Source organism: Ascaphus truei, chromosome 6 (genome assembly GCF_040206685.1).
Source record: "Ascaphus truei isolate aAscTru1 chromosome 6, aAscTru1.hap1, whole genome shotgun sequence".
NCBI classification, from domain to species: domain Eukaryota; kingdom Metazoa; phylum Chordata; class Amphibia; order Anura; family Ascaphidae; genus Ascaphus; species Ascaphus truei.
In genome coordinates, this window is record NC_134488.1 from 31,894,305 (window position 1) to 31,913,210 (window position 18,906).

Below are 18,906 nucleotides of genomic sequence, written 5' to 3' on the forward strand. Positions count from 1 at the left end.
CACTGTCCCTTCTTCCCTGTCCCTCTCCTCCCTGTCACTCTTTTCACTGTCCCTTCTTCCCTGTCACTGTCCCTTCTTCCTTGTCCCTTCTACCCTGTCCCTCTTTTCCCTGTCACTGTCCCTTCTTCCCTGTCACTGTCCCTTCTTCCCTGTCCCTCTCCTCCCTGTCACTCTTTTCACTGTCCCTTCTTCCCTGTCACTGTCCCTTCTTCCTTGTCCCTTCTACCCTGTCCCTCTTTTCCCTGTCACTGTCCCTTCTTCCCTGTCACTGTCCCTTCTTCCTTGTCCCTTCTACCCTGTCCCTCTTTTCCCTGTCACTGTCCCTTCTTCCCTGTCACTGTCCCTTCTTCCCTGTCACTGTCCCTTCTTCCTTGTCCCTTCTACCCTGTCCCTCTTTTCCCTGTCACTGTCCCTTCTTCAATGTCACTGTCCCTTCTTCCCTGTCACTGTCCCTTCTTCCCTGTCACTGTCCCTTCTTCCCTGTCCCTGTCCCTTCTTCCCTGTCCCTTCCCTGTCACTGTCCCTTCTTCCTTGTCCCTTCTACCCTGTCCCTCTTTTCCCTGTCACTGTCCCTCTCCTCCCATTCCCTGTCCCTTCTTCCCTGTCCCTCTTTTCCCAGTCACTGTCCCTCTCCTCCCACGATAACACGGTGCAGTGTGAACTCTCTAACTTTGCAGTCACAGGCTGCTGGTGAGAAATCCCTCTGTCTCCTTCTCGCTCCGCGTCGCATTAATTCACAGTGTCACCGCTGTGTCAGTCCCTGAGCGGCTCTGGGACATGAAGCAGAGTAGATTAATCAATTCTCGGATAGCTATTGATCGCTGCCGTGCCCCCTCTCATCAAGAGCTGACCCCCGATTAAAAAATGGAATCTCCGTGCCTTGCAGATTCATCTTCTGTGACAAGTTGGGGAGAAGGGGGGAGAATTTAGAGGGGGTTTTAAAAATGGCCACGGGGTTAAAGCTCTCAGCAGTGAATCGAAGCTCTGTAGGGCAGAGTTCCCTTCTCCCAATGGCTCCTTTTCTCCCTGTACTGTATCTGTGTCCCTCTGTATACTAGAGTGAAAGCTCTGCAGGGCAGGATTCCCCTCTCCCTGTATTGTACATGTATCCCCCTGTATACTGGAGTGTAAGTTCTGCAGAACAGAATTCCGCTCTCTCTGAATTGTATCTGTATCCTCTGTATATTAGAGTGTAAGCTCTGCGGGGCAGGATTTCCCTCCCCTAATGGTTCCTTTAATCTCTGCTGCTCCTCTCTTTGTATTATAATTCTTGTGTATATAGATAGATAGATAGATAGATAGATAGATAGATAGATAGATAGATAGATAGATAGATAGATAGATAGATATGTCACTTCCCAGAATCCCTTGCTGCAGTGGAAGCACTGTATGCTAGGTGATAATGGTGAAAGGCAGGGTTGCAGACCTGTCTAAGGCTGTCCCCGCTGGCGCTGACCGCGCTCATGCTTGAGAGCGGTGACGTCACCAGCTCTCCAAGCATGAGCGCCGGGTGTCCTGTGTATTGTGCAAGCGCGGGCGGGGGGCGTTGAGGGCATGTTGAGCACGCTTCAAACGCTCTTTTTTTGTCTCCCCAAGTGCCAAGCTTGGGAGAGCGTGTGTGCCCACACGTACCGCGTGAGTGGGTACGGGACAATTTAAATTGCAGGAACTAAACTCGGCAAGCGCCGCGCGCTCAGCGCTAGCGTGGACGCAGCCTAAGGCACCACCTTGAGAAAGGTCCCACTGTGGGACCGAAACGTCGGGTTTTTGTGTCTCTTTTTCAATACAAAGAACTTGTGATCAACTTACCTGTGTGCTGTCCCTTGATGTCGTGCTTCAACCGCTATCGTATGGTCTATTATTGTGTTATGGGATAAGCACCAAACTTTGTTTACTTTCAAGTGGAGCGCCGGCTGTTTTTTTGGATTCTATATATATATATATACAGTTAGGTCCGGAAATAATTGGACACTAATACAAGTTTTGTTATTTCGGCTGTGTACCAAAATAAATTCAAGTTACAGTTAAATAATGAATATGGGCTTAAAGTGCAGTCTATCATCTTTAATTTGAGGGTATTCACATCCAAATTGGAGGAAGGGTTTAGGAATTACATCTCTTTAATATGTAGCCCCCTATTTTTCAAGGGACCAAAAGTAATTGGACAATTGACGCAAAAGCTGTTTCATGGACAGGTGTGGGCTATTCCTTCGTTATTTCATCATCAATTAAGGTAATCAGGTAAAAGGTCTGGAGTTGATTCCAGGTGTGGCATTCGTATTTGGAAGCTGTTGCTGTGAACCCACAACATGCGGTCAAAGGAGCTCTCAATGCAAGTGAAGCAGGGCATCCTTAGGCTGCAAAAAAAAGAAAATCCATCAGAGAGATAGCAGGAGCATTAGGAGTGGCCAAATCAACAGTTTGGTACATTCTGTGAAAAAAAGAATGCACTGGTGAGCTCTGCAACACAAAAAGGCCTGGACATCCACGGAAGACAACAGTGGTGGATGATCGTAGGATCCTTTCCATGGTAAAGAAAAAACCCTTCACAACATCCAGCCAAGTGAAGAACACTCTCCAGGAGGTAGGCACATCATTATCCAAGTCTACCATAAAGAGAAGACTTCACGAGAGCAAATACAGAGGGTTCACCACAAGGTGCAAACCATTCATAAGCCTCAAGAATAGAAAGGCCAGATTAGACTTTGCCAAACAATATCTAAAAAAGCCAGCCCAGTTCTGGAACAGCATTATTTGGACAGATGAAACTAAGATCAACCTGTACCAGAATGATGGGAAGAAAAAAGTATGGAGAAGGCTTGAACCGGCTCATGATCCGAAGCATACCACATCATCTGTAAAACACGGTGCAGGCAGTGTGATGGCATGGGCATGCATGGCTTACAATGGCACTGGGTCACTAGTGTTTATTGATGATGTGACAGAAGACAGAAGCAGCCGGATGAATTCTGAAGTGTATAGGGATATATTGTCTGCTCAGATTCAGCCAAATTCAGCAAAGTTGATTGGACGACGCTTCACTTTACAGATGGACAATGACCCAAAACATACTGCGAAAGCAACCCAGGAGCTTTTTAAGGCAAAGAAGTGGAATATTCTGCAATGGCCGAGTCAATCACCTGATCTCAACCCGATCGAGGATGCATTTCACTTGCTGAAGTCAAAACTTAAGGCAGAAAGACCCATGAACAAAAAACAACTGAAGACAGCTGCAGTAAATGCCCGGCAAAGCATCACAAAGAAGGAAACCCAGCGTTTGGTGATGTCCATGCGTTCCAGACTTCAAGCAGTCATTGCCTGCAAAGGATTCTCGACAAAGTAGTAAAAATGAACATTTTACTTATGATTGTGTTAATTTGTCCAATTACATTTGAGCCCCTGAAATAAGGGGACTGTGTATGAAAATGGTTGCAATTCCTAAACGTTTCATACAATATTTTTGTTCAACCCCTTGAATTAAAGATGAAATTCTGCACTTCTATTGCATCTCGGTTGTTTCATTTCAAATCCATTGTGGTGGCGTACAGAGCCAAAATTATGAAAAAGGTGTCAGTGTCCAATTATTTCCGGACCTAACTGTGTTTATATATATATATATATATATATATATATATATATATATATATATATATATATATATAATAAAAATACGATACCGTTGTTTAGACGAAATCAGGAAACAGCACTTAAGTAGTGAAGGTATAAAGTTTGTATTATAAGGCAAAACAAGGCACACTATTCCGATGGTATATTGTCGTTAGATTGTGCCTTGTTTTGCCTTATAATACAAACTTTATACCTTCACTACTTGAGTGCTGTTTCCTGATTTCGTCTAAACAACGGAATCGCGTATTTTTATTATATATATGCGAGAGCAGAGTATAGAGTGAGATGCCCGGAACATGATTAGTAAATATCAGGAACAGAAAGTCCAGCATGCTCGACTTTATGCAAAAGTAAAAAAACTATTTATTGTACATGAGAACGACATTGCTTTGCTCCCCGAAGAGACCGTTATCAACATACATATCCATCTGTGATTTTATATTTATATATATAAATACAACTGTATGCTCATCTGCATATATAGTTCTGTTTATATATATTCAATCAATTATATATATATATATGTATAGTATATATATATATATATATATATATATATATATATATAGTATTATGTTTTTTAAAGCACAGGGTAATAATGTATTGGTAGTATATATACTGTATATATTATACACACATATATAAAAGAAAGAGGCATGCTGTAGATGCGACACTGGAGGGCGCTGTTCTTATATCCATTTGGGTTTGACAACTCCTGGTACATTGATACCGAGTACGGCTTTAACCCCTGCGCTGCCAGATGAGACAGCAAAGTGTTGTGAAGCAACATATCAATTTGTCTATACCCACAAGAGATTCCTTAGCACATTTCTTGCAGGGTCCCACCACAGAGAAATATCTACGGGAAATCATTTTTGCGTGGCCTCTTGAATATCGGGGTTTTCGTTAAGAGATAACCAGGCCCTGATCACCCTATATAAAGTCACCCTTTAGAACCCAGGACTGTCTGAGCCTGTCCCTATAATCTGCATTCAGAAGGTCACTTTATATAACCCAGGACTGACTGAGCCTGTCCCTATAATCTGCAGTCAGGAAATCACTGTATATAACCCAGGACTGTGTGAGCCTGTCCCTGTAATCTGCAGTCAGGAGGTCACTGTATATAACCCAGGACTGTGTGAGCCTGTCCCTATAATCTGCAGTCAGGAGGTCACTGTATATAACCCAGGACTGTGTGAGCCTGTCCCTATAATCTGCAGTCAGGAGGTCACTGTATATAACCTGGTTATATACAGAAATAGTGTGCGGTGTGTTTAGGGATCACTCGCAGGGTTACAGCGGTAGCACAATGCTGGTGATTAATGCACTGGTGAAATACAGGCTGTGGATCCCCCGCAGTCTTCTCCCCACAGAGCGGGTTCTCGTGCCTGTAACCTGTGCCCCCACAGAGCGGATTCTCGTGCCTGTAACCTGTGCCCCCACAGAGCGGGTTCTCGTGCCTGTAACCTGTGCCCCCACAGAGCGGGTTCCCGTGCCTGTAACCTGTGCCCCCACAGAGCGGGTTCTCGTGCCTGTAACCTGTGCCCCCACAGAGCGGGTTCTCGTGCCTGTAACCTGTGCCCCCCACAGAGCGGGTTCTCGTGCCTGTAACCTGTGCCCCCACAGAGCGGGTTCTCGTGCCTGTAACCTGTGCCCCCCACAGAGCGGGTTCTCGTGCCTGTAACCTGTGCCCCCACAGAGCGGGTTCTCGTGCCTGTAACCTGTGCCCCCCACAGAGCGGGTTCTCGTGCCTGTAACCTGTGCCCCCACAGAGCGGGTTCTCGTGCCTGTAACCTGTGCCCCCACAGAGCGGGTTCTCGTGCCTGTAACCTGTGCCCCCACAGAGCGGGTTCTCGTGCCTGTAACCTGTGCCCCCACAGAGCGGGTTCTCGTGCCTGTAACCTGTGCCCCCACAGAGCGGGTTCTCGTGCCTGTAACCTGTGCCCCCACAGAGCGGGTTCTCGTGCCTGTAACCTGTGCCGGGGAACAGGATGTAGAACAGATAACGCAGATACCGCACAGGGAGAGAGACAGGTGAGATATATAACGTCCTGGGGGAGAAGATGGGCGGGTGTTCAGATATAAGTGTGTAAACATTTTCTGTATATAGTGTAAATAGGATGTAAAATTGTGTATTGTAATTTAAGTTTGTTGCTTTTGTGTTGATATGTTTGTAAAATGTGTTATTTTATAATAAAATATACCCTATATAACCCAGGACTGTGTGAGCCTGTCCCTGTAATCTGCAGTCAGGAGGTCACTGTATATAACCCAGGACTGTGTGAGCCTGTCCCTGTAATCTGCAGTCAGGAGGTCACTGTATATAACCCAGGACTGTGTGAGCCTGTCCCTGTAATCTGCAGTCAGGAGGTCACTGTATATAACCCAGGACTGTGTGAGCCTGTCCCTGGAATCTGCAGTCAGGAGGTCACTGTATATAACCCAGGACTGTGTGAGCCTGTCCCTGTAATCTGCAGTCAGGAGGTCACAATGTGTAAATGTGTACTTTGTCCTCGGTCTCCCTGGCAGGGATGCTCTCTCTCTGCGCGTCTCTCACCGTCCCACGCTCGGGAAGCGTGTTCTCTGCGCCTGGCAGAGCGTCTGGCGTGTTACAAGCCGGGGGCGGCAGGTTAGGGGTAGGTTGGTTGCTAATATATCAGGCTTCTGCTGCTGGGGAATGTTCTTTTAACCCCTTCTTTCTTTCTCTTTCCGTATTGCTTTCTCGTTTTCTCACTTGATTTCCCTCTCTCTCCCTACATAAATCTCTCTCTCTGATGCCCCCTCTCTCCCTCTCTCCCTCTCTTCCTCTCTCCCTCTCTCCCTCTCTCCCTCTCTTCCTCTCTCCCTTCATCTGTCACTGTCATTCTCTCCATCTCTATCTTGTTCTTTCTTTACCTCTTTCTTTCTCTATCATTTCTTTGCTCTCTTGCCTTCCCATCAATCAGTTACTCTCCCTATAACTCCTCCTATCTCTCCATATAACTCCTCCTATCTCTCCCTATAACTCTTCCTATCTCTCCATATAACGTCTCCCTATAACTCCTCCTATCTCTCCATTTAACCTCTCCCTATAACTCCTATCTCTCCATATAACCGCTCCCTATAACTCCTCCTATCTCTCCATATAACTCCTCCTATCTCTCCCTATAACTCTTCCTATCTCTCCATATAACGTCTCCCTATAACTCCTCCTATCTCTCCATTTAACCTCTCCCTATAACTCCTATCTCTCCATATAACCGCTCCCTATAACTCCTCCTATCTCTCCATATAACCGCTCCCTATAACTCCTCCTATCTCTCCCTATAACCCATCCCTATAACTCTTCCTATCTCTCCCTATAACCTCTCCCTATAACTCCTCCTATCTCTCCATATAACCGCTCCTTATAACTCCTCCTATCCATATAACCTCTCCCTATAACTCCTCCTATCTCTCCCTATAACTCCTCCTATCTCTCCATATAACCTCTCCCTATAACTCCTCCTATCTCTCCATATAACCCCTCCCTATAACTCCTCCTATCTCTCCATATAACCTCTCTCTATAACTCCTCCTATCTCTCCATATAACTCCTCCTATCTCTCCATATAACTCCTCCTATCTCTCCCTATAACTCCTCCTATCTCTCCATATAATCTCTCCCTATAACTCCTCCTATCTCTCCATATAACCTCTCTCTATAACTCCTCCTATCTCTCCATATAACCTCTCCCTATAACTCCTCCTATCTCTCCATATAACTCCTCCTATCTCTCCCTATAACTCCTATCTCTCCATATAACCTCTCTCTATAACTCCTCCTATCTCTCCATATAACCTCTCCCTATAACTCCTCCTATCTCTCCATATAACTCCTCCTATCTCTCCATATAACTCCTCCTATCTCTCCATATAACCTCTCCCTATAACTCCTCCTATCTCTCCATATAACCTCTCCCTATAACTCCTCCTATCTCTCCATATAACCGCTCCCTATAACTCCTCCTACCTCTCCATATAACCGCTCCCTATAACTCCTATTCTGGAAGCCAGAGGGTCACGTGGTGATGACTTAGCTCAGATAGTGTCAACTCGCCCTCTTTTCCAAGCACGACAAGGTCTGTTTCTTTTCTTACTTTATTTTGGAGAAAGCAGGGAAAAACAGTCTCTTGTGTAGAGGTGTAGGTCTAAATATCTCTGTGTGTGCTTAGTAGTAAAGGGAGGTGAAAAGATAATCCTGCAGCACCATTACAGGGGTTACAGCAAGGTACTCACTCGTCCAGTGGTGTGGTGGAAAGGAAATGGCAATGTATGCTGGGTAGTAAGATAGTCTGGGGACAGACCATCTGTGGGCAGAGCAGAGAGGGAGAAAGCAGGCTTGCCCATTTGAGAGAAAGGCTGGGGCTGCTATGGCAACTCACAGGAGTGTCTGGGGGAGCTACAACATGTAGCAATAATGTTGCATCTCTAATACAGCAAGCTGCTGGGAGAGGGGAAATGGCACTGTATTTATCACACAAGCACTGTGTTTGTGTGCAGAACCAAACACATACAGCTGGCACTAATAAGCTGGCAAGCAGGGCTGCGAGGAAAGGGGGGGGTAAAACAGAAGTGCAGACAGGAGTATTCCTGTTCCATGACACTCCCCGTCTGCTTTCTGTAGATACCACTATATGACAGGGTATGTGGAACATAACATAACAATGCAAAGGTCCATATTCCCATAGCAAAGTGATACGGGCCGGTACCACTGGCATCAAAGTCCTTTGGCCAACCTTCCAGTAAGGGAAGCCAGGTGGATGCACAGCTCTTGGTTAGCTTGATGCACCACAATGTCTTTTGTAAGAGTCTCTAGCACTGTTTCCTTTTAGCCTTGTAAGAAAACAGTCCTTTTGTCTCTGTAGTTTTATCCACAGAGTTCATCCCCTTGTAAGTGCGCCAGTCGTGGTAGCTTGTCGCCCTATCATCTGGCGTTCGGCAGAAGGAGATGGCTTTTGGTTCCTTGCGGAAGCGGAATAACACTTCTGGAAGATAGGTTGTCGAATCTAGTCCAGTAAAGAGGGCGTCTCTCAGAGAGACTCCCTGAAGCTGAGTGCTGGGGTTGAACATTACCCGGATTTGATCGGGTTCCTGAGGGTAGTAGGCCCCAGGTGATTGGAGGTACCGACATTCTTCACCTTCCTCCATTAGAGGTGCTGGCTTTGCGTGGCCGGTAAAGAATATCTTCTGGATGAAGGCCACAAAGTTGTTTTTGGTCTCTGGTTCCCTTTTTAGGTCGCGGAGGTGCGAAGTGAACCTAGAAATGGCATGTTCTCCATTGTTTGGGAAGCGTCCTTTTGGTGAATGGGATGGTAGCGGAGTCACCCAACTGCCTAGTCCGTCTTTAGAGAGCTCCTCGACAGTCAGCCTCAGGAATCCTCTATCTTCCCTTGATGGTGTTTGCTTGTCATCGTTCCTTGCTGTCTGGAGCGCTGTGCACCGTAGTTCATCGGAACATTTCTCTTGCACGAGAACATCTCCGCGTAGTTTGGTGAAACGCTTTTGTGTTTCTTTGTTAACTGCCATCGGGAGGTTATTGTCTCCCTGGACATAACGAAGAACAGTCTCTTTTGCCCTAGTAAAACCCTTTATGAAATGTCTCTGTGGCTTTCTCTTTTTAGATGTGTGAGAGGACAGTCCTTTTGACACTGTGGCTTCACCTGTGGGGCGCAATCTTTTGCGGCTATGCCAGCCGTGGCAGTTGGTTGCTTTGTCGCTTGATACACTGTGGAGAGGAACAACTGTACACCTTAGTCGTGCCACTGCTCGCGAGAGGACTGTTTGATCGTTCATTGCCTTTTGGACGATCCCTTTGTCGGTCACCTTTGGGAGGTTACTTTCTTCCTTCGGTGGAATCGACTCGTCATCCTTAGCTGTCTGGACTGCTGAACATCCTAGGCCATTGTCGCATCCCCTCGACGTGAGGATGTCTTTGTTGATCTCAGAGGTATGACCTTGTCTTTTCTCTTCACTTGGCCCTTCGGTCACTTGGAGATGGCCAAGACATGGTTCAGAGAGAGGTGTGTGTCCACATTCTGTCACCACCGTTCTGCGGGCATCAACGTAGTCTTGCCCATGCTCTTTGTTGGTGCACGAGTTGCCCACTATCACCCATCCTAGGTCAAGTCTTTGGGCGTATGGCGCGTTGTGGGGTCCGTTATGCTATTTACGGACTTTATGTACCCTCATGATGTCCCTACCGAGCAGCAGCAGGATCTTGGCGCCTTGTTCTACCGGCCGGATGTGGTTGGCTATTCCTTTGAGGTGCGGGTAATGGAGTGCCACGTCTGGTGTGGGAATCTCGTCCCTGTTTGTGGCCATGTGACTGCACTCGATGAGTGTGGGAAGGGGCATGTTCACTTTGCCGTCTATTGAGCATATGGTGTAGCCATTCACTCTTCTCCCTGTGGTCTCCATTCGCCCTGCGCATGTTCTGAGAGTGTAAGGAGAAGCACCGTCTTGTATGTTAAACATGTCGAAGAACTCTGACCTGACCAGCGATCGGTTGCTCTGGTCGTTGAGGATTGCTTGCATCCGAATAGCCTTCTCAGGTTGTCCCTGGGGGTGCACTGCGACAAGGCATATTTTAGAGCAGGACATTTTGTCACCTTCTTTTCCGCATACCTCAGTGCGCTGAGATGTGACGGATGTTGACTCTCCTTTCTCCCTGCCGTGCTCCGGTACGGCGGATGGGTTCTTGAGTTGGTGGAGTGTCAGCGCCTCTGGGTGTAACGCCGTCACGTGCTTGTCACTTTCGCACACTGTGCATTTGATCTCTTCTTTACAGTCCCTGGCTAGGTGTGTCGTGGAACCGCAGCACTTGAAGCAAACTCCGAATTCTCCAAGTAACCTCTTGCGTTCCTCTAGGGACTTCATCCTGAACCCAAAGCACTTGTTGAGTGGGTGTGGTTTCTTGTGTATGGGACATTCCCTGTTTGGGTCCCTTGGTTCCTTGTCTCCGACGACCGACTGATCGGGAGTAGTTTGGGTCGTGGGAGGCACGTCCGTCCTGCGGGTCGAGATGGGTGTTTGGGGGTTACCATATCTCGTCGCTGGTCTCTCGTTCCTCAGGCTGCTTGCACTGTATGTGGTTTGCGCACCTAAGAAGAAGCTGGGGTCGTTTCTCGTCCTTGTTGCTTCGCGAATGAAGCTCAAGAAAACTGAGAATGGGGGGTAGACGACTTGCTTCTCCCTTTTGTATTTGGAGCCTTGTGAGATCCATTTTTCTTGGAGGTTGAAGGGTAGCTTCTCCAGGATGGGTCTCACTCCACGAGCTGAGTCTAGGACGTTGAGACCAATTAAGGAATGGTCTTTCCTTGCGAACTCCAGTTCTTGCAGCAGGTCCCCAAGCTCTCGTAACTTCGAGTAGTCTTTAGTTGTGATCTTGGGGAAGCTGTCAACTCTTTTGAAGAGCGAATCCTCGACTGCTTCGGGGCTGCCGTAGGACTCTTCTAGCCTTTCCCACACTATGTCTAGACCTACTTGGGGTTGGTGCGCGTTTGCTGCCCGCAGTCTTTTTGCGTACTCTCTGGATTCGTTCTCCAGGAACTTGACTAACAGGTTGAGCTCTTCCCTTGCTGAGAAGTCCAAGCTGTTGATTGCGTCTTTGAACGTGAACTTCCACGTCCGGTAGTTCTCAGGGCGGTCGTCGAAGCTGATGAGCCCTGCGTGCACTAGGTCACGCCGGATCATGTACTTTGCTATGTCTGTCAGGCCTGAGGCATCGGCGTGTTTGTCCCGTTCTGAGGTAATTGCTGGGAGGGTCCGTGCGGTCGTCTCTTCCTTGGCATGGACGCGTGATGACTGCTGGTCGGTGTGAGGGGCTGTGTTCTCAGGTGTGGGTGTACCTGGATGGCGAGCCCGTTGTAGTGCATCCGTGTGCGCGCTGGCGTGTGGATCACTGTTGCGGCTGTGGCTATCCCAGGCAGCATGTGCCATTGACGGAGCAGCGTCTTCTCCTCGTGGTCCTAGCAAGTCTTCGGTGTCTGTGGTGTCACTCCCTCCGTGTTGAGCTGGTGTTTACACTGAAGAGGCTCCTTACATAGTCTTCAGTGCGTCGGGCTGGATCCTCTGAGGCTATCCGTCTGTACGGTTGCTCCCCGCCGTCCTGTCTCGCGGCTGCTTCTAGGACTTCAGCTTGGGCTATGGCGGCAGCGGCGTCCTCCTCTTTGCTTAGAGCTTCTAGATCCGCGTCCAATTCGGCCTTTTTACGCGCAGCGGCGGCATTGGCAGTGGCGGCGGTAGCAGTGGCGGCATTCTGCTCCTCCTCTTCTATGCGCGCTCTTTCTATCCTTACGGCTGCCTCTCTCCGACCATATTCGGCCCTGGCACGTGCGGCCTCTGCGGAGGCTCGCGTCTTGGTAGCGCTTGCGCTAGCGCTGGACGCGTTAGATCGTGCTGATCTTGCTGACCTTGAAGAATGCCTGGATGTGCTTGAGCGCTGCGATGCGGTTTCCAGCAAAAGATCTTTCCTCTTACTCTCGGCTTCCGTGATAGAGGTTCGCACGCGGCTGTCACGTGTCAAGTCAATGTTATGCTGTAAGTCCCTTTCTTGCAGGCTTTCACCGGTGTTAGCCCTGGCCAGGTAAGTGACGTATGCCTCTGACAGCCCTTGGTAGCGTGCGTGATCTATCTTTAATTGAGTTATTGCCTGCTCGAGCTGTTGTACAGAATTGCCAGCGCCGGCGACATTGCATATCCCAAGTGTGGTAGTGTTCCAGGCCAACTCTAATTTAGCGTGGTGCGCTTCAATGTCAGTCTCGTATTTTTCGCGGGCCTTTTGTGTCAGTGTGACTGTCCGTTTGGGCCTTGCGCCTGCCTGCGCCTGTTGCGGTTGCGCGGCGTTCTCTGTGTCTGAGTGATCGCTTTCCTGCGTGATGTCTGGTGAGGCTCTGAGTTCTGCCATGCTGTAGGTGTGTGTAGGCCTTTTGCCAGTGCGTGTGGCGTGCGGTCTTTTACCTTGTCAGCGATGGGCGTCTGTCTCAGATGATGCCGAGCGGTGTCCTGCAGCGTGCAGCATAGGGGTAGCTGTACTCACAGGTGTCCGGTGGCTCTGACCCATGTCCTGGCGGGTGTCCGGTAGCGTGGCCCTTAATGGTGCTAGCCGTGGGGACGTGCGCAGGGGTAGGTGAGATGGTGGCTCCTCACTATGGGGCTGTGCAGAGGGTGAACTCAGACAGAGAAAAAGGCAGTTAGGTTTTGTGTAAGAAGTACTGCTTGTTGCAAGGCTGCTGTGCAGTGTAAGCTGCTGCTTGTCTGTTAAGGCTGCAGGCTGTGTGCAGTTTGAGCTACTTGGTGCTTCCTTTGTCTGCAGAGGCTGCCCTATTTTATCATGGAGTCTGGAGTAGCAGCTCCTGTAAGTGTCTGTAAGGCACACGATATCTTTTCACTATTCTGGAAGCCAGAGGGTCACGTGGTGATGACTTAGCTCAGATAGTGTCAACTCGGCCCTCTTTTCCAAGCACGACAAGGTCTGTTTCTTTTCTTACTTTATTTTGGAGAAAGCAGGGAAAAACAGTCTCTTGTGTAGAGGTGTAGGTCTAAATATCTCTGTGTGTGCTTAGTAGTAAAGGGAGGTGAAAAGATAATCCTGCAGCACCATTACAGGGGTTACAGCAAGGTACTCACTCGTCCAGTGGTATGGTGGAAAGGAAATGGCAATGTATGCTGGGTAGTAAGATAGTCTGGGGACAGACCATCTGTGGGCAGAGCAGAGGGGGAGAAAGCAGACTAACCCATTTGAGAGAAAGGCTGGGGCTGCTATGGCAACTCACAGGAGTGTCTGGGAGAGCTACAACATGTAGCAATAATGTTGCATCTCTAATACAGCAAGCTGCTGGGAGAGGGGAAATGGCACTGTATTTATCACACAAGCACTGTGTTTGTGTGCAGAACCAAACACATACAGCTGGCACTAATAAGCTGGCAAGCAGGGCTGCGAGGAAAGGGGGGGGGTGAAACAGAAGTGCAGACAGGGGTATTCCTGTTCCATGACAACTCCTCCTATCTTTCCATATAACCTCCCCCTATAACTCCTCCTATCTCTCCATATAACTGCTCCCTATAACTCCTCCTATCTCTCCATATAACCTCCCCCTATAACTCCTCCTATCTCTCCATATAACCTCTCCCTATAACTCCCCCTATCTCTCCATATAACTGCTCCCTATAACTCCTCCTATCTCCATATAACCGCTCCCTATAACTCCTCCTATCTCTCCATATAACCGCTCCCTATAACTCCTCCTATCTCTCCATATAACCTCTCCCTATAACTCCTCCTATCTCTCCATATAACCGCTCCCTATAACTCCTCCTATCTCTCCATATAACCTCTCCCTATAACTCCTCCTATCTCTCCATATAACCTCTCCCTATAACTCCTCCTATCTTTCCATATAACCTCTCCCTATAACTCCTCCTATCTCTCCATATAACCTCTCCCTATAACTCCTCCTATCTCTCCATATAACTCCTCCTATCTCTCCATATAACCTCTCCCTATAACTCCTCCTATCTCTCCATATAACCTCTCCCTATAACTCCTCCTATCTCTCCATATAACTCCTCCTATCTCTCCATATAACCTCTCCCTATAACTCCTCCTATCTCTCCATATAACTCCTCCTATCTCTCCATATAACCTCTCCCTATAACTCCTCCTATCTCTCCATATAACTCCTCCTATCTCTCCATATAACCTCTCCCTATAACTCCTCCTATCTTTCCATATAACCTCTCCCTATAACTCCTCCTATCTCTCCATATAACCGCTCCCTATAACTCCTCCTATCTCTCCATATAACCTCTCCCTATAACTCCTCCTATCTTTCCATATAACCTCTCCCTATAACTCCTCCTATCTCTCCATATAACCTCTCCCTATAACTCCTCCTATCTTTCCATATAACCTCTCCCTATAACTCCTCCTATCTCTCCATATAACCTCTCCCTATAACTCCTCCTATCTCTCCATATAACTCCTCCTATCTCTCCATATAACCTCTCCCTATAACTCCTCCTATCTCTCCATATAACCTCTCCCTATAACTCCTCCTATCTCTCCATATAACCGCTCCCTATAACTCCTCCTATCTCTCCATATAACTCCTCCTATCTCTCCATATAACCTCTCCCTATAACTCCTCCTATCTCTCCATATAACCTCTCCCTATAACTCCTCCTATCTCTCCATATAACCTCTCCCTATAACTCCTCCTATCTTTCCATATAACCTCTCCCTATAACTCCTCCTATCTCTCCATATAACCTCTCCCTATAACTCCTCCTATCTCTCCATATAACTCCTCCTATCTCTCCATATAACCTCTCCCTATACCTCCTCCTATCTCTCCATATAACCTCTCCCTATAACTCCTCCTATCTTTCCATATAACCTCTCCCTATAACTCCTCCTATCTCTCCATATAACCTCTCCCTATAACTCCTCCTATCTCTCCATATAACCGCTCCCTATAACTCCTCCTATCTCTCCATATAACTCCTCCTATCTCTCCATATAACCTCTCCCTATAACTCCTCCTATCTCTCCATATAACCTCTCCCTATAACTCCTCCTATCTCTCCATATAACCTCTCCCTATAACTCCTCCTATCTTTCCATATAACCTCTCCCTATAACTCCTCCTATCTCTCCATATAACCTCTCCCTATAACTCCTCCTATCTCTCCATATAACTCCTCCTATCTCTCCATATAACCTCTCCCTATACCTCCTCCTATCTCTCCATATAACCTCTCCCTATAACTCCTCCTATCTTTCCATATAACCTCTCCCTATAACTCCTCCTATCTCTCCATATAACCTCTCCCTATAACTCCTCCTATCTCTCCATATAACTCCTCCTATCTCTCCATATAACCTCTCCCTATAACTCCTCCTATCTCTCCATATAACCTCTCCCTATAACTCCTCCTATCTCTCCATATAACCTCTCCCTATAACTCCTCCTATCTTTCCATATAACCTCTCCCTATAACTCCTCCTATCTCTCCATATAACCTCTCCCTATAACTCCTCCTATCTCTCCATATAACTCCTCCTATCTCTCCATATAACCTCTCCCTATAACTCCTCCTATCTCTCCATATAACCTCTCCCTATAACTCCTCCTATCTCTCCATATAACTCCTCCTATCTCTCCATATAACCTCTCCCTATAACTCCTCCTATCTCTACATATAACCTCTCCCTATAACTCCTCCTATCTCTCCATATAACTCCTCCTATCTCTCCATATAACCTCTCCCTATAACTCCTCCTATCTCTCCATATAACTCCTCCTATCTCTCCATATAACCTCTCCCTATAACTCCTCCTATCTCTCCATATAACTCCTCCTATCTCTCCATATAACCTCTCCCTATAACTCCTCCTATCTTTCCATATAACCTCTCCCTATAACTCCTCCTATCTCTCCATATAACCGCTCCCTATAACTCCTCCTATCTCTCCATATAACCTCTCCCTATAACTCCTCCTATCTTTCCATATAACCTCTCCCTATAACTCCTCCTATCTCTCCATATAACCTCTCCCTATAACTCCTCCTATCTTTCCATATAACTTCTCCCTATAACTCCTCCTATCTCTCCATATAACCTCTCCCTATAACTCCTCCTATCTCTCCATATAACTCCTCCTATCTCTCCATATAACCTCTCCCTATAACTCCTCCTATCTCTCCATATAACCTCTCCCTATAACTCCTCCTATCTCTCCATATAACCGCTCCCTATAACTCCTCCTATCTCTCCATATAACTCCTCCTATCTCTCCATATAACCTCTCCCTATAACTCCTCCTATCTCTCCATATAACCTCTCCCTATAACTCCTCCTATCTCTCCATATAACCTCTCCCTATAACTCCTCCTATCTTTCCATATAACCTCTCCCTATAACTCCTCCTATCTCTCCATATAACCTCTCCCTATAACTCCTCCTATCTCTCCATATAACTCCTCCTATCTCTCCATATAACCTCTCCCTATACCTCCTCCTATCTCTCCATATAACCTCTCCCTATAACTCCTCCTATCTCTCCATATAACCGCTCCCTATAACTCCTCCTATCTCTCCATATAACCGCTCCCTATAACTCCTCCTATCTCTCCATATAACCTCTCCCTATAACTCCTCCTATCTCTCCATATAACCTCTCCCTATAACTCCTCTTATCTCTCCATATAACCTCTCCCTATAACTCCTCCTATCTTTCCATATAACCTCTCCCTATAACTCCTCCTATCTCTCCATATAACCTCTCCCTATAACTCCTCCTATCTTTCCATATAACCTCTCCCTATAACTCCTCCCATCTCTCCCTATAACCTCTCCCTATAACACCTCCTATCTCTCCATATAACCTCTCCCTATAACACCTCCTATCTCTCCATATAACCTCTCCCTATAACTCCTCCTATCTCTCCATATAACTCCTCCTATCTCTCCATATAACCTCTCCCTATACCTCCTCTTATCTCTCCATATAACCTCTCCCTATAACTCCTCCTATCTCTCCATATAACCTCTCCCTATAACTCCTCCTATCTCTCCATATAACCCCTCCTATAACGCCTGCAGATGTCAGTGCCTGTCTGTGGGTCCATGATGTAATCTTTCTTTTCTGTCCCTGGCCTGGAAACATGAATACGAGATTAGGGGTTGGACACCGATCATCACTTATCCAACTGACCACACCACAGCCCTCCCTGGGATCTCTCACTCACTTTACCTGCACTCTCTCCCTCTGTTACTCCCTACAGTCTATCTATCCCTCACTCTCTGCATTCTCTCACTCTCTGCAGTCTCTTTCTATCGCTCACTCTGCAGTCTCTTTCTATCTCTCACTCTGCAGTCTCTTTCTATCTCTCACTCTGCAGTCTCTTTCTATCTCTCACTCTGCAGTCCCTATGAGTCCCTCTCTCACTCCCTGCAGTTTCTCTCAGCCCCTCTCTCACTCTCTGGAGTCTCTCTCAGTCCTTCTCTCTGCAGTCTCCCTCACTCTCTGCAGTCTCTCTCAGCCCCTCTCTCACTCTCTGCAGTCTCTCTCAGTCCTTCTCTCTGCAGTCTCCCTCACTCTCTGCAGTCTCTCTCAGCCCCTCTCTCACTCTCTGCAGTCTCTCTCAGCCCCTCTCACTCTCTGCAGTCTCTCTGCAGTCTCTCTCAGTCTCGCCATCACTATCCCTATCTCTCACTCTCTGGAGTCTCTCTCAGTCCTTCTCTCTGCAGTCTCCCTTCACTCTCTGCAGTCTCTCTCACTCTCTGCAGTCTCTCTCAGCCCCTCTCTCATTCTCTGCAGTCTCTCTCAGTCTCCCCATCACTATCCCTATCTCTCACTCTCGAGTCTCTCTTTGCCTGCTTCATATCTTACTCTCTCTGTGTAGTCTCTGTTATTCTTAAGTCTCTCACTCAGTCCCTGCATCTTTTGCTCTCTGTCTCTCTTTGTCCCGCTCTCTCCTTCTCCCTCCCTCTCTCTGCAGTATCTCTGTCATCTTGCTGTCTGTCCCTCCGTATTCTGGCACCCAACATGTCTCGCACCCAACATATTCTCTCTATTCCCCCCGCAGTCTCTCCAGCTGTCTGCATCCCCTTCCCTCTCTCACACACTCAATTCAGTCAAGCCCTCTCTTTCTCTCCCTCTTGTTAAGGGATAAATAGTGACAGCAAAGGGCGGCGGCCATATTTAATAGGCCCGACAATAAATAAAAAAGATTTAAATGTTAACACTTCTCTGGGGTTGGAAACTGCCAGGCGGTGTACAAGAACTGTAGTGGGAACTGGGGTAAAGCTGGGGACACGTGACACAGGGCCATAGTAACCCACGGTGACATGTAATTGGCAGTGACGATTGGCATCAAAAGCGTCATGCTTCCTGGGCCTGTAATTAGCCCGGAGTGGTTTAATGATGGGGGGTTCTACCATCCTTATCGCCCCCCCCCTCCCTCCATCTCTCTTTATGCTTCTCTCAGATCTTGCAAGCTTCCATCATTCCTTTTTCTCCCTCCCTCTCTCTGCATCTCTCCCCTCTCTCTCTCCATCTCTCCCCCTCTCTCTCCCCCTCTCTCGCCATCTCTTCCCCTCCCTCCCCCTCTCCATCACCCCTCTCTCCCCCCTTCTCTCTCTCTCTCTCTCTCTCCATCTCCCCCCCTCCCTCATCCTCTCTCCATCTCCCTCCCTTCTCTCTCCATATCTCTCCCCCTCCCTCTCTCTCCCCCTCCCTCCATCTCTCCCCCT